This window comes from Aegilops tauschii, chromosome 6 (assembly GCF_002575655.3).
Source record: "Aegilops tauschii subsp. strangulata cultivar AL8/78 chromosome 6, Aet v6.0, whole genome shotgun sequence".
Classification (NCBI taxonomy): domain Eukaryota; kingdom Viridiplantae; phylum Streptophyta; class Magnoliopsida; order Poales; family Poaceae; genus Aegilops; species Aegilops tauschii.
Window position 1 is genome coordinate 360,002,685 of NC_053040.3, and position 15,060 is coordinate 360,017,744.

A 15,060-nucleotide genomic window follows, 5' to 3' on the forward strand; every position below is an offset into this window, starting at 1 on the left:
GTCTCCTGGAGCTTAATGCTGAAGCGTCGATCTTCGTCCAGGTGAGGCCTGTCGCACAGACCACGGTCGTCGTTGCACCAGTCGCACTCCCCCGAGAGACTTTCGTCGTCCGAGTATGACATTTCCTATGTTGATAATTCAAAGATTAAACTTGTACAATTAAATATATGTACTACAAAAACTAAATTAGATCTTTATTATTCATCACGGGTTGACTATCGGTTTCAACATCGTTTAATCATCTTTCTAGAAAATCCAGGCCACTCGATATTTCCTACATATTCTAGCACAAGTCTTGCCAAAATTCACGGAAAATTCTGGCATGACCTTTGCTGAAAAAGGACATATCGAGCGGCTGAGATTTGCCGGAATGGAAATTAATCAACACTCCGACAAAAGATAGGCCACTCGGAGGTGTAACCTGCAAACATGACCGGCCACTTGGGCAACCACATATCCTATTTGAGCAACACAAGATATGCATGTTTTTATCTACATCATATCTTATAGGACTCATATTGACATGGAGATTTGGCTGGTCTCACCTCGAGGTCGGAGGGGGTCGGTGACGGGGACGACGGCGGGGATGATGGAGGGGCTCCTAGATTTCTGCAAAAACAAAAACCCTATAAGTTATCACTAATACATCCCGAATAGTATCGACGATGAGGATGCAGGATAGGCATCGTCGACGTCGATGCGGGAATAATTGCTTAAACTAAAAAAATAACAACAAATGTGACATGTTCAACTAGTTCTATTAATTCAACTAGTTCTTACTAAAAATAAACTTACTATAAATAAAAATAAACTAGTTCTTACTAAAAATAAACTAGTTCAACTAGTTTTATTAATTTACTTACTAATTATTTTAAACACTTACTAAAAACAATAAAAAATAACATTATACAATAGTAAAAAATAAAAAAAGACGGAGGGAGGAGGGGGAGGGAGGAGGAAGGAGAGAGGAGGAGGGGGAGGAGGCCGGTGTGATCGGAGGAGGGAGGGGCGGGGGAGGAGGGGGAGGGGCGGCCGGAGGAGGAGGGAGGGGGCGGCCGGAGGAGGAGGAGGGAGGGGCGGTGGGAGGAGGGCGGCCAGAGGAGGAGGGAGGAGGAGGGAGGAGGAGGGAGGGGAGGAGGGACGGAGGGACTACCTCAGTGGAGGAGCAACGCGGTGGCAGCGGACGACGGGTTTGGCGTGGGCGAGAGTGAGTGAGAGGGTCGGGCGCGTGGTGAGGATAAGGTAAGTAAGTAGTAGCGTGTTTCCGAGATACGCGCTACTGCTATGGAACATAGCAGTAGCGGTGGTTGCAGATACGCGCTACTGCTAAGTGAGGCTAGCCATCTGCGCCTAGTACAAACATAGTAGTAGTGCATTTTCCTAGAACGCGCTACTGCTAAAGTAGTAGCCGTAGCGCGGTTTACTTAAGCACGCTACTACTAAGTAGCAGTAGCGCACTGTTTTGTCCAGCGCTACTGCTAAGATGCTGTGTATAAGGTTTTCCCTAGTAGTGTCTCCATATCAAAACAAGATGACAGTGTCCACTCTATTTCTCTCCTCACCGGTGGTCACACATCCGGTCGAATCCCGTCCGCTGCAGGAGGTGAGGAGGTGCAGCATTGACGTTGTCGCCGTTGGCGATGGAGGAAGCCGTTGCGCACCGTCCTCTCAGAGCCGGCGCTGGCGTGGACGAAGGTCCTCCGCGCTCTTGTTCGCTGTCGTCGTGTGGGCAGATCCCGCCCGCCTGCCTAAGCGACATCTCGCCCACTTGAGGTATAACTTCTTGTACTGGTCCAGCTCCCCAGGTCGCTGCATGCGGGTTTTCTTCTATGCGACTACTCCCCAGCTCCCCATGTACAATAGCTAGGGTTCGTCGGCTGGTCCAACATCACCTACTATTATAGAGAAAATGCCACTCAAAAAGTTGTCCTGGTTTATGCCTCGGTGGAGGTGTACATGTTGTTTCGACAAAAAGTACATGGTGGTTGTGCGGTCATTGTCCATATGCTCCTATTGCTGCTGCTAATCTAATACTATCACTGGTTAAATGAAGAAATGCTTTTTTCTCGGGTATCCTGGTTTAGTTCCCATCAAGATAATCATGATGCTTTTGTTTGTTGGTGTACTTTTCATTAATTCTTATTGACAATTGAGATGTCATTGTTAATCTTGTACCACTGCCAAAAAAAGTAACAACACTATATCCCTTTTTTATATTTTTGCAAACAGCAATGCGTATCTCCATACCCGGGCATGTCTTCGTCAATTTTAGTGGAACTGCACAAAATTGGATGGCCATTGTTGTTCCACCTCACTGTCCTCTGCCACGTGGTTCTTCCTTCCTCGAGCTTGATTACTGAGAAGAAACAGACCACGGTGAGGATTTGTCAAACTTCATAGGTGCCTCACCCAAACTTGATGCCAAATGGATGACGCATCACCACGATGACCTATCGATGCTCATGGTTGCACCTCATGGTTGCATCGGCTGGTGAAGCTGATCGATTTTCCAGGAAAAACAAGTTATCTTCCATCAGTGCTCTTTGCTTGTTACCCACAAAGATGATATCCTTCATCAGTTCACCTTGGTTGCATTGGAGACGCAGTCGTCTTTCATGTTGGTGCAATTTTATCACACAATTGGCTATGAACCAAATGTTTCCTCGAAGAAGGATCGACGTTGGTACTAAGAGCATAAGTTTTGTATTGATTTCTAACCCTTCTCACAACTTTGTCTTCAGCTCCCCCATAATTTTATTTCTCCAGCTATTAACTTTGATTAAAAAATGGTGTGGACTAAAAACCCGGATGGACGTAGTAGCCCTCCACTTTTATTTACTCTGCATATTAGATTTGACTGAAGTCAAACTTTCTAAAGTTTGACCAAATTTAGGCCGAACACAACAAACCATAATTATTGAGAGAGGGCAAACTGTACATACTCTCAAACCTTTCCGATAATTGAAATTAAAATTCTTTATTTGTACACACTCTCACACGTTTCTGATAATTTGGCGCATGTGCGGTTGTTCACTTAAGGGAGGGTAGTGTACCTCACGTGAAGGACAGGAAGTGCGACTAGGACGCGTGGATCGTTAGTTCATCGGAAGTAGTAGTTTTCTTCACTGGTACGTCAAATAAAGAGTTTCGTTTGGTACTTACACAATTTAAAACGATTGTTATGGAGAGAATAAGAAAACCACTCCACTATATATTAGTAGTATACACGAGTACTATATGGACGCAGCTTCATTGACTTAGTGCACCTGCCTTTGGGTGTATGAAAGGTGGGCCCAAAATGTGGCTGGCCCACCTGTCATACAGCCAAAGGCAGGTGCAGTTAAGGCACCGGAGCTCAGTCCGTAATACAAGTTGTGTCAAAAACGTTCTTATATTATGGGACGAAGGGAGTACTATATAAGCTGGAGCCTCAATGCTTGTTCGCTAGGGTTTGCACTCTCCACACTCTCGCCGCACTACATATATATATATACGCTGGAGGCTCAGCGTTCCTTTGCTAGGGTTTGGTATATTCATAGTCTCTCACCCTCTTCACCGGATCTAAACAAGACTGCGTTGGCCTCTGTCTCTCTCTCCCCCCTCACAGCTGGTGCAGGAGCCGTCTAAATCCCGTCGCACGGGGAAGGGGAGGAGTTGCAGCGTTCACTCTATCGCCTTCGGCGAGGGAGGCAATCCACTCCCGTATGCGTTGTTCTCTTTCACCCAGCGCCTGTGTGGGAGGGCCACCGACCCCTTCTTCCTTGTTGTCAGACGTAGTGTGGGCAGATCCGGCCTCCCGACGCACGCCTAGCCCCATCCCGACGACCCTAAGGTATAACTTTCTTTGAAACCGTCATTGCTCTAGCTGCATGCTAATCTTTTTCGATTCTGTAGTCGAATCTAGGTCTTGGTTCAAAGAGGAAAGAAGGGTGGGGTGGGGTGGAGCATGAATATAGGACATGGTTCAATAAGGAAAGGAGGGAGGGAAAGTAGTATAGACTGGCTATCCAGCCACTTTGTTGGTCGAAAAGGGAAAAAGGGGGTAACCCAGTACACACATCTGTAAGGAACCGATCTCTTTGTTGAAAAAGGAAAGAAACTGGGGCGTCGGATAGTTTGCGTAAGACTAGATTTGCTGCCCTCACATAGGGAAAAGGTTGAAAGAGAACAAATATGGGACCAACACAGATATGCTGCTTGGCAACATACTCTGCACCACCCATTTATACGTGTGGACACACATGGTGCTGGCATGTCCCATGTCCCATCTCCCATCTCCCATACAACTATTTTGTTTTAAGTGAATGCCGCTGGAAAATTGAAGCAATGCCACTGCTAAAAGTAAATTACATTTTTAACGAATGTTGTTTTAAGTGAATGTCTCTGTTAATATGAATCAATGCAACTGTTTTAGAAATGCTACTGTCCTACTTTGTTTTCCATCAAGATAAGTTAGATGCTTCTTTTTGTCGCCGTTTGTTTCATCCTCCTTTATTGGCCAGTAATTGTTTCCTTTTTTGCCTCTGTTAAAACAAGGATATTTATTCAACTTGTTGCTATAGCGAACTTAAATGTCGCACCGGCAACTTTGCTTGATTTCAGTGCAACTACACAAAATGAGATCGGATTTCCTATTCGTGTTGGTAGATTCGTATTTGATCATGTGCGTCTCATGAAAGGTCAGCACAGGCTTTCATCCACTTGATTGTGCAGGGTGCTTTGAGATGTTGTGCTACTTGTATTGGTACTGTTTTAAATAAATGTTGAATTGAACCTATTGTATTGCTCTCTTTTCCCATTAAGTAGTGAACAAAAATGGGACCAACCCAGACATGATGCTTGTTGCTTTGTTACAAAAAACTCTGCATCACCCCCTTTATAAGTAGATGGAAGCACATGTTGTTGTTGCGCCCACTCTCCCCTGGAACTGTTTATGCTTTTTGTTAATCTAATGCCGCTGGTAAAATTAAGCAATGCCACTCTCGGAATGAACTACTAAATCTTAGTTCGAAACTGCAACACTTGTTAGGGATTGGCGGGATTACCATTTTTGTGGCCGCATGTTTCATCCTCCTTTATTGACCAGTAATTGATTCCTTTTTTGCCTCTGTCAAAACAGGGATATCTATTCAACTTGTTGCTATTGAGACATTTTGCTTCGCTACGCGAAACACTTATGTTTTAAGAGTGTTTTGTGTAGTTCAACTTGAATGTCACACCGGCGACTTTGCTTAATTTTGGTGGAACTGTACAAAAGGATATCGGATTTTCATATATGTGTTGGGATATGTTTCCAGTCCTCCTCGCGAGTTGTTTCAAATCTTGGTCAAGAAAGGTCAGTACCGACTTCCATCCACGTGATGCTGCAGTGTGCTTTCAGATGTTGTGCTACTTGTATTGGTATTGTTTTGGATAAATGTTGAATAGAAGCTATTGAACTGCTGTCTTTTACCATTAAGTGAGCAAAAATTGTTCCAACCCAGACATGATGCCTGTTTCTTTGTTACAACAAAACTCTGCATCACCCTCTTTGTAAGTAGATGGAAGCACGTGTTGTTGTTGCGCCCACTCTCCCCTGGAACTGTTTATGCTTTTTGTTAATCTAATGCCATTGGTAAAATTAAGCAATGCCACTCTCAGAATTAACTACTGAATCTTAGTTCAAAACTGCAACACTGGTTAGGGATTTGCGGGATTGCCTTTTTTGTGGCCGCATATTTCATCCTCCTTTATTGGCCAGTAATTGATTCCTTTTTTGCCTCTGTTAAAACAGGGATATCTATTCAACTTGTTGCTATTGCGACATTTTGCTTCGCTTAATTTTGGTGGAACTGCACAAAAGGAGACCGGATTTCCATATATGTGTTGAGATCTCTTTTAGGTCTTCCTCACGAGTTGTTTCTAATCTTGGTCTTGAAAGGTCAGTACCAACTTTCCTCAGAATTAACTACTGAGTCTTAGTTCAAAATTGCAACACTTGCTAGGGATCAGCGGAGTACCATTTCTGTTAGGAATCGGCCGGAGTACATGTTTAAGAAATGTATTGTTCAGATAATGTCTCTGCTATTATACATCAGTTATAGTGTTTTACAAATGGTACTATCCTGCTTTGTAGTTCTTTCTACATGTTTAACCAAGGTATTGTTAAGATAATGTCTCTGCTAAAACGAATCAGTCGCATTGTTTTAGAAATGGTACTTTTCTGCTTTGTCATTCTTTATACATGTTGAAACAAGGCATTGTTAAGATAATGTCTCAGTTAATATGAATGAATCACACTGATTGAGAATTGCTACTCTCCTGCTTTGTTTCCCATTAAGATAAGGTAGATTAGTAGATGTTTTTCTTCTGGGAGTACAAGTCATCAACCGTTACTTCTCAGTAATTGTTTCCCTTATACCTATTGTTGCATACAGGGATATCAAAATTAAAGCTTAGTTTTATTCCGACTTTGATTTTAGTTGAACTGCACAAAAGGAGTCAATGTGTCTAAGGCAAACTGCTGCATTAGTGGGTCCAGTTGGTCTTACCACTTTGCAGAAAGAAGCAGGTACTGTTTGTGTTACATTATAGAAGGAATGATCAAGAAACTTTACAGAGTATTAGTAGACGCTGGTGACATGACTAGTCTGTAGAGAGCATAGGCAACTCTAAAACACGTGGAGTGCACTGGGCAAAAAGTGACAAACAAGTACAAGAAGCCAGGACAGGGCTCCAAGTCTGTCAATGTCATTCTAAGAAACAATGATCGGGCATCTGGGTATGGTAATCTGTTTACCGTACTTTCAGTTTGTTAGTCCACTGATTGGTGGGTTGACACTGGGGCCAATATTCATGTGTGTGCTGATGTGTCTTTGTTTTCTTGCAGCATATAAATACAAAATGCACAGGGATGCTCAGCTTGATTTTAGTGGAACTACACAAAATGTTCAGATGGTTCGTGTCCTCCATAATACTTCATCATGCACAATACATCGAATGGTTCTCTAATCATTCATTGTCACCTTGAGCCACTGGACTATCAGGTGACAAACTGATGACAAACCCTGCATGTTCCACAATCATAGGCATTACATATTTTGAATGGGAAAAGCTTGTCAAAGTTTAATCATTGATATTAGCAAGAAGACATTAGTTTAATATATTGGAATTGGAAAACCTTGTCAAATTTTGCTCATTGATGTTAGCCAGAAGACATGAATTTGATATTTTTGAGTGGGTCGACCTTTGTTGTGAGCAACTTCGATCATTTTTCCTATTCCTGTCTTCAGTTCAGAAATATTTACTCTGCTGAGATGCATAGTCACATGAATGTTGACTTATGTAAGGCATTTTAAGAGTTTGTTCTGAATGTTCTGTAATGCCAGGCCTTGTGAGTTTGATTGCAAAGTTGAGCTTGGAATGTTGTGGCATGCGGCATCACGAGCTGTTCACCATGCCTCCTCAGACTAATGCTTCATATTGTTTTGCATGTTGAGCTAATGTTTGTGATTTGCATGTTATGAAGATCATCCTCTTCTGTTGTTTCTGTGCTTAAGAAGTTCATTGTCTTATGTTTCATTCATAGCCTATACGACAACTCGGGTAGGTTAGAGGTGAAACTATATGATCTTCCGACCAACTCATCATCTTAGGCCGTGATTGGATCGTCGTTTTCCAACCAAAACCGCTTGTAAAACTGACGCTTGTAAACTAAAGCATATGGTCTCGGGCAAAGCGCTTGGTTGGTCGATTTTGACTAGTAAAATATACACTGGTCTCTCAAATTACACGCGTAACACGCTGGTTTTCGTTACAGACCTCGGACCCTCGGTTTCATTACGCCTGTATTTTACGCGTTGTTTTCGATGACGAGTAAATTACACTTGTATCTTAATACAGGTGTGAAATAAACCAGAGCTCCCAAGCGCGGCCTTACCATTTCATGCTGTCTCAGTCTCTCGAAGGTGCTCACAGGTGTCTGATGATCCTGGCTTCCTGAATGAGCAGCAGGCGTTGTATCAAACCATCCGTAGGGCCCGCGAGGCCCTCTCCATCGTCCTTCGAGTTGTTGCGCTCGTCGTGGCACCGACCATTGTCAACATGGTCAACGAACATGAGGATTCAGGAGATGACTTTATTTTGACTGGATGACAGTAGAGACCCACTAGGGCCATAGCCGTACGTACGCAAGTGCCTCCTTATTATGTACAACTATAATTTTTTTGCTTCCTCCTAGTTTCCTGACATCACGGTCCCACACCATTGTCAATCTATGTAGTCAATAAATGAGAGAACTGCACAAGGAGCGGCCGACAGCTGGGACCAAGCACCTCGAGCAGTATTTGTGTTTTTGAGGTGTGAGCACTGCAGAGTTTTTCTTGAGTGATGTTTTCGTTATTGTTCAGAGGAGAGCAGGGTATTAACTGGGCGGGCTGTGGCCCGTCTAGCCCAGGCCAGATATCCAGCCCAGATATTAATTTTTTTCAAGTTGAAAATGGCTAGCTCAGCTATACTTTTTTTTGAGGAATACCCAGGCAAGGTCAACTTGTTATTCTCTGCCCTGCTGGGCTGCAAATCTTTCCTAGGAGGGATGCATTAGGCTTAACAAGAAAAATTGGATTTAAGAAATAATAAATGGGATGTAATTATAAAAGCTACGCAGTAACTATAAAAATGCAACCAACATGTAATTAGTTTATAAAATATTATTTTTAGATTTTGAAAATTTTAATTTCATTAATTGTTGCGTGCGCAATGTTTCGTTGGATTTTTACGTAATACAAATTTATATTGAAATTGTATTTAATCTGACTAGAAATTTCGGGACAAAAATATTTTTGATCCCATCAAAATGTGGGAAATTTTATTGAATTCTGTTTTGAACGGTTGGTTGAAATTATTAATCGTTGTCCTAGGTAGAAAATGGGTTGTACTTTTAACAAACTGTAAATGGGTTGTAGTAAATTCCATTAGAATTCAAAAATGGGTTGTACATTCTTACAAATCGTAAATGGGCTATAAGTTCTCTGCCACACACTTGTGGTCCTACTAAGTTGACACATGCCCTCAAAAGAAAAGTAAGTTGACGCGTATGCAAGGCTTTGTCAACTTATAGTCAACACACAGTTCTAGCAGCAGTGGCCGTTGGATGTCCATCCAACGGATGTCATGCTTCTTCTTCAATCTCGAATATTCTAGCTTCAGCCGCCCAAAAAATGATTCCTCCCCCTGACATCTGGGGCGCACTGTTTCGGAGGCTGACCTATGGGCCTACTAACTTGACGCGTACCAAGGGCTTTGTCAACTTAGTCAATATAAACGATTCTAGCTGCAGTGATCATACGATGTCCATCCAATGGCTGTCGTGCTTCTTCAACCTCTGGTCTTCTTGCTCCAGCCGCCCAAAGCAGCGCCGGTCGTGCCGCCTGCTCCTGCCTCCCGTGGCCGATTGTGCTGCCGCGAAGGCCTCACCACCCCCTACTACTCCCACCGCTGGCCAGGCCATCCCTCTACTCACCCACACCCCCTGTTATTCTACGGCGATGGCAGCCTCACACCGCAGCCGAACCAGTGAACCCTTGTACTCCTCTCCGCGTGGGCATCCACTGTCGCGTCTTCCCCAGCTCCGCGTCGTCCCCTTCCTAGGCCTCGTCGTCGTCCACCGCCCTCGTGCTCTCAATGCGGCGTGGTCAACGTGGTCAAGGAACGACTTCCATCGGAAGAGTACTGTACGTGGATAGGCTAACAGATGGGTCCAAGGCTGCAGCAAGAAAGTGCCTCCTTATTACGCAGAAAATAATGATTCCTCCACCTGACAGCAGGGACCCATCGGACGGGCCACCATATTTCGCAAAAAAAAGTTTCCCCCTGACTGCTGGGACCCACCAGCTACATCTTTGCACGCAAGGAAGTGCGTCCATATTACGGGCAAAAAAAATGATTCGCCCCCTGACTGCTGGGACCCACCAGCTACATCTTCGCACGCAAGGAAGTGCCTGACAGTCGGGACCCACCTGGTCGAAGCGTACGTAGCATTGTCATTCTGGTCGCGAACGTGCACGTACATTCTGGTCGATCGGTCGCTCTGCAACGATGAACCGTGGCCGCGTAAGTAGCGGCACATGTCATAGTAGAGCCCCCACGTAGCAGTTCAGGCTGTCCCCTCTAAACTGTGTACACGTACATACAACCACACACCAAAAAATACAGCCACGTACGTACATACGGGCGGGGTCTCGAACGCCTACTCACGCATACGTACGGCCAGGGCTCATGTACATGCCTGGTTCGGAACAGAGAAACTGTGTCGTCGTCGTGTTCATGCAGAGGCAACGGAATGCGTCATGTTCATCGGGAGGCAACAGAATACGTCGTGTTCATCGGGAGCCAACCAGCTTGGACGGAACAGCCGATCGAAACGAGGCCTGGCATACCATAGAACGGAGCAAACGGCCTTGTGTTCGACCGGCCACGGTCGAAATGGGATCTTGTTCATCAGGAGGGGTCTGGCATACCGCAAAACGGAGGAAACGGGCTTCTCTTGGACCTCCTACGGTCGAAACGGGGTCATGTTGATCGGGAGGGGTGTGGCGTACCGCAAAACGGAGGAAACGGACTCGTGTTGGAACGCTACGGTCGAAACGGGGGTCCTGTTCATCGGGAGGGGTGTGGCGTTCCGCAAAACGGGACTCCACGGGATACTGTTCATCTCCATCGTCGACCTCCTCTAGCCTCCACCTGCGACTATTCATCCACGGCGTCTCCCCTCCTGCCTCCACCTGCGACTGTTCATCCACAGGCTCCTGTTCATCCAGCCTCCACCACGCGCTCCTCCACCGGCTACTGTTCAACCAGCCCTCTCCACGGGGTCTTGTTCAACCACCCCTCCACGGGCTACTGTTCATCCAGCCCTCCACCGGTTACTGTTCAACCAGCCCTCCATGGGTCCTATTCATCCAGCCCTCCACGGGGTCCTGTTCATCCACCCCCCAACCGGCTCGATCGATCAGGGTCCTGTTCATCCAGCGGCAACGACCTCTACTACCACGGGGTCCTGTTCATCCAACCCCCCACCGGGAACTGTTCATCCAAACCCCCAACAAACGCTCACTGTTCATCAAGAGGCAGCATCGATCGGCTTCAATTAGCAGCAGTAGCGAAGGAATCACTCGGGTTCTGTTATAAGCAAGGGATCGATCGCTCGGGTTCAGTAACCTAGCTAGTGCAATCGCTCGGGTTAAGTAACGCAGCTAGTGCAATCGCTCGGGTTCTGTTAGAGCCCAACGCCTCACTTGGGTTCTGTTAAAGCGCAACGCCTCACACACACACGCATACGTGTACGAGAGAAACACGCATCGCTTGGCCCTCGACCACCCACCGAAACCGGGAACTCCCCAATATTTTCCTCGCCCTCGCTTCTACCACGGTTTTCTCCGTCATGGACGGCCCAAAGAATGTCATGCAGCTACGTCTCCGGCCTGCCCAGTACGAAAAGCCCATTTTCTGTCATGATTTTTTGTCATAGAAGTAGGAGCCCACCACATCTATGATGATACCGGGTTTTGTCACAATTATCGTCATAGAAGTGTCATAAGCATGACAGAAAAAAATTCGTTCGGCCCAAAATGTCACGGATGTGTCTTTTTTTTGTAGTGGGAGAAACATCATAAGATCCAACTATAATAGCAAAGCTCGCGATACATCATGATTGTGCCAAATCAAGAACACGAGAGAGAGAGAGAGAGAGAGAGAGAGAGAGAGAAAGAGAGAGATCAAACACATAGCTACTGGTGCATACCCTCAGCCTCGAGGGTGAACTACTCCCTCATCGTCATGGAGAGTGCCAGGATGATGAAGATGGCCACCGGTGATGGTTTCCCCCTCCGACAGCGTGCCGGAACAGGGTCCCGATTGGTTTTTGGTGGCTACAGAGGCTTGCGGCGGCGGAACTCCCAATCTAGGTTTATTTCTGGGGGTTTCTATATTTATAGGATTTTTTGGCGTCGGGAACAAGTCAGGGGGCTCCATGAGTCAACAACAAGGACGGAGGACGTGCCCGGGGGGTAAGGCGCGCCCTCCAACCTTGTGGTTGGCTCGGGACTCTTCTCGCCCAACTCTTTTGCTTCGGGGGCTTCTTCTGGTCCATCAAAATTCTCCGTAAATTTTCAGCTCATTTGGACTCCGTTTGACATTCCTTTTCTGCGAAACTCAAAAACAAGGAAAAAACAGAAACTGGCACTGGGCTCTAGGTTAATAGTTTAGTCCCAAAAATCATATAAAATAGCATATAAATGCATATAAAACATCCAAGATAGATAATATAATAGCATGGAACAATCAAAAATTATAGATACGTTGGAGACGTATCAAGCATCCCCAAGCTTAATTCCTGCTCGTCCTCGAGTAGGTAAATGATAAAAAAAGAATTTTTGATGTGGAATGCTCCTAACATATTCATCCATGTAATTTTTTCTTTATTGTGGCATGAATGTTCAGATCCATAAGATTCAAAACAAAAGTTTAATATTGACATAAAAACAATAATACTTCAAGCATACTAATAAAGCAATAATGTCTTCTCAAAATAACATGGCCAAAGAAAGCTATCCCTGCAAAATCATATAGACTGGCTATGCTCCATCTTCATCACGCAAAATATTTAAATCATGCACAACCCCGATGACAAGCCAAGCAACTGTTTCATACTTTTGATGTTCTCAAACTTTTTCAACTTTCATGCAATACATGATCATGATCCATGGACATAGTACTATAGGTGGAATAGACGGTGGTTGTGGAGAAGAAAAAAAGGAGGAGATAGTCTCACATCAACTAGGCAAATCAACGGGCTATGGAGATGCCCATCAATAGATATCAATGTGAGTGAGTAGGTATAGCCATGCAACAGATGCACTAGAGCTATAAGTGTATGAAAGCTCAAAAAGAAACTAAGTGGGTTTGCATCCAACTTGCTTGCTCACGAAGACCTGGGGCAATTTGAGGAAGCCCATCATTGGAATATACAAGCCAAGTTCTATAATTCAAAATTCCCACTAGTATATGAAAGTGACAAATAGGAGACTCTCCATCATGAAGATCATGGTGCTACTTTGAAGCACAAGTGTGGTAAAAGTATAGTAGCATTGCCCCTTCTCTCTTTTTCTCTCATTTCTTTTTTTTTGGGCTCTCTCTTTTCTTGGCCTCTTTTTTTTTTACTTTTTTACATTTATTTTTCGTCCGTAGTCTCATCCCGACTTGTGGGGGAATCATAGTCTCCATCATCCTTTCCTCACATGGGACAATGCTCTAATAATGAAGATCATCACACTTTTATTTACTTTGAACTGAAGAATTACAACTCGATACTTAGAACAAAGTATGACTCTATATGAATGCCTCCAGCGGTGTACCAGGATGTGCAATGAATCAAGAGCGACATGTATGAATGAATTATGAATGGTGGCTTTGCCACAAATACGATGTCAACTACATGATCATGCAAAGCAATATGACAAGGATGGAACGTGTCATAATAAACAGAACGATGGAAAGTTGCATGGCAATATATCTCGGAATGGCTATGGAAATGCCATAATAGGTAGGTATGGTGGCTGTTTTGAGGGAGTTATATGGTGGGTTTATGGTACCGGCGAAAGTTGCGCGGCACTAGAGAGGCTAGCAATGGTGGAAGGGTGAGAGTGCGTATAATCCATGGATTCAACATTAGTCATAAAGAACTCACATACTTATTGCAAAAATCTATTAGTTCTTGAAACAAACTACTATGTGCATGCTCCTAGGGGATAGATTGGTAGGAAAAGGCCATCGCTCGTCCCCGACCGCCACTCATAAGGAAGACAATCGATAAATAAATCATGCTCCGACTTCATCACATAGCGGTTCACCATACGTGCATGCTACGGGAATCACAAACTTCAACACAAGTATTTCTACCAATCCACAATTACTCACTAGCATGACTCTAATTTCACCATATTTATATCTCAAAACAATCATAAGGAATCAAACTTCTCATAGTATTCAATGCACTTTATATGAAAGTTTTTATTATATCCCTCTTGGATATCTATCATATTATGACTAAATTTATAACCAAAGCAAATTACCATGATGTTTAAGACTCTCAAAATAATATAAGTGAAGCATGAGAGTTCAACGATTTCTTCAAAATAAAACTACGGTCGTGCTCTAAAAAGATATAAGTGAAGCACTAGACCAAATGACAAACTACTCCAAAAGATATAAGTGAAGATCAATGAGTAGTCGAATAATTATGTAACCATGTGAAGACTCTCTAACATTTAAGAATTTCAGATGTTGGAATATTATTGAAACAGCAAGCAGAACAAATAAAATGACACTACAAGGATAGCACATATCATGTGAAGAAGCAAAAACGTAGGCTCAACCAAAACTGAACGATAGTTGTTGAAGAAGAAAGGTGGGATGCCAACCGGGGCATCCCCAAGTTTAGATGCTTGAGACTTCTTGAAATATTGACTAGGGATGCCTTGGTCATCCCCAAGTTTAGATGCTTGAGACTTCTTGAAATATTGACTAGGGATGCCTTGGTCATTCCCAAGCTTGAGCTTTTGTGTCTCCTTAATTCCTTTCATATCACGGTTTCCCTAAATCTTAAAAACTTCATCCACACAAAACTCAACAAGAACTCGTGAGATAAGTTAGTATAAATCCATGCAAAACCTTATCATTCTCTACTGTAGAAAATCACTAAAATTCTTATTTGATATTGCATACTAAATGCCTCTGCATATTTAATAGTCCTATCCTCAAGTAGAATCATTAAACAAGCAAACATATGCAGACAATGCAAACATAACAGAAATCTGTCTAAACAGAACAGTCTGTAAATAATGCAAGAGGAATCATACTTCCCTAACTCCAAAAGTTCTGAAAAATTACCACACTGTAAAAAAATTGTTGTTACTCATTTCGTAAAAATTTCAAGATTTTATCATGTCCTGACTATTCACAAATATTCAAAACATAACAACAAACTTTCTGTTTTTAAAACAGCAACATATGGACTTGCAAAAT